Source organism: Sinocyclocheilus anshuiensis, unplaced genomic scaffold (genome assembly GCF_001515605.1).
Source record: "Sinocyclocheilus anshuiensis isolate Anshui unplaced genomic scaffold, SAMN03320099.WGS_v1.1 scaffold415, whole genome shotgun sequence".
Lineage (NCBI taxonomy): Eukaryota > Metazoa > Chordata > Actinopteri > Cypriniformes > Cyprinidae > Sinocyclocheilus > Sinocyclocheilus anshuiensis.
The window spans coordinates 970,279-972,398 of NW_015552655.1; the positions used below are offsets into that span (position 1 = coordinate 970,279).

The 2,120-nt window shown below is 38.7% G+C and overlaps 1 pseudogene; it reads left to right on the top strand.

Annotated features, from left to right (window-relative positions):
• LOC107667152 (calpain-15-like) overlaps positions 1–1,952 on the top strand; it is a 25,134-nt pseudogene extending 23,182 nt beyond the window's left edge.
• Positions 1,953–2,120: the final 168 nt, after the last annotated feature.

The following is a 2,120-nucleotide window of genomic DNA, read 5'->3' on the forward strand; positions in this document are numbered from 1 at the left end:
CAACTGTGACAACTTCCTCTTCTGAGAAACGTGAAAAGAGTCCATAATAATTAAGAGCAAGCAACGAGGAAGGCTGTGTAATGAGGTGTTTTGTTTGTCAGGGTCGGGAAGGAATGACATGTTACTACCTGACTCACGGGTGGGCGGGGCTCATCGTCGTCGTGGAGAACCGTCACCCGAAGTACTACCTCCATGTGTCATGTGACTGTACCGACAGCTTCAATGTGGTGTCGACCCGCAGCAGCCTGAAGACCATCGACAGCGTGCCGCCGCTGCACAGGTAAACACAGCCTCACTTCCCTGATTCCTCCAGGCTTTGCTCGTCTGACAGCAGCAGGAACGAGAGCAGGCCGCTGTTCCTCTGGCTCCAGATGGAAGCCTGCAGTGTGATCGTCAATGTTAGTCCTGTTTTATTTTAGAGCGAGAGCCACATGACAGTTTCACCTCTAAAGTATTCATAGCACAATCACACTCCTCTCATTCACATGATTTATCAACCCTTACAGTGCTGCTTATGCAGTTTTAACCAACACAATTATTAATTTAAAAAGATGATGAAAGCTAATTTATTAAAATAATTATTAAAGACTATTAAAAACTAAAAAGTGAATATTTGTTTATTTAATATAAAAATTATTTATTTATTATTTATTTATATGAATGAATTTTTTTTATTATTATTTATCATTTAAATAGTGTGTGTGTGTATGTGTATATATATATATATATATATATATATATATATACATATATAAAAAGGGGGGAAAAAAGTCTGTTTTTAGGACCATTATTTATTGTTGTTCTTTTTTTATAGCAATTAAGCACATTTTCTCTTCAACTCACAGTTGATTTTGGTGTTTGCAATAAATAAATATACTTTATAATGTTATTTTTTTACTTATTTATTCCTATTATTATCTGTATTTAGTCCATATTTTTTGTACTTGTTACCACTGAGTGAAATATATATTTATGTTTATTTCACTCAAGCTATCCACCATCTTGGGTGAATAAAATTTTCAGTGAGAGCACTGCAATGCATTTTGAGATTGATTTCTTATTCAAAGAAAGTACGTTTGAATGCATTATAATGTTGCTGCTCACCTGTGCTTTCTAAAAGTGCTTTCTGCGTATGTTTTCACTATCAGAGCAGCAGTGTGATTCATTAACACACGTTTTCTCCTTTCACGTGTTGCAGGCAGGTGCTGGTGGTCCTGTCCCAGCTGGAGGGGAACGCCGGATTCTCCATCACACACAGACTGGCCCATAGGAAAGCGGCGCAGGCGTCTCTGGGCGACTGGACGTCTAGTAAAGCCACACACTCACCCCAGCTCACGCCAGACACTGACGGACTGCACAGACCGCGGCCGCTTTGACACACGCTCACACACACACACACACATAGACACACATAGACACACTGTCCCGTCATGAAACCACAGCGTCGAGTTCAGACCCGTGATGATGATGAACACACACGCAGCCACTGAGAGGGACTGGGTGGAACTACTGAGCCAATCACACGTCTGCTCGCTGAGCCAAGACCCGCCCACTGCAAACACAGCCGCTCTGCGCAAGCACACGCGTGTCATGATGAGCTGCATTCACATCCATCCTGGAGTCCGCCGCACCTCTCCTGTCACCAGACTTTACCTTCTACTTTCTCTCCATGCGTTCAGTCAGACGGCAAATCTCACCTAAATATTGCACACGGCTCATTTCACCCAGAATCAAAAGGGAATTTTTTTTTTTTTTAAGCATTTTTTTTTTTAAATCGCAAAATGAAGCCTGTTTTTGGGACTATTATTATTACGGTTTCAATTATATATTTTTTCATGACAATTAAGCACATTTCCCCTCATGTTCATATTACTGTAAGACTCATTTTTATTCAATTATATTAAATTGTCTGTCATGCAATTCAATTTTCCCCTAAAATTCTGTATTTCTGACTTCTAAACATTTCAGTTCTATTTTAATTATATTATAATAATTGTAATAAAATAATAATAATTATTATTATTATTACTATTACAGCTTCAATTTTATTAGATTTTTTTTCATGACAATTAAACACATTTTCCCCTGAAGTTCACATTACTGGCTTCTGGACATTACAG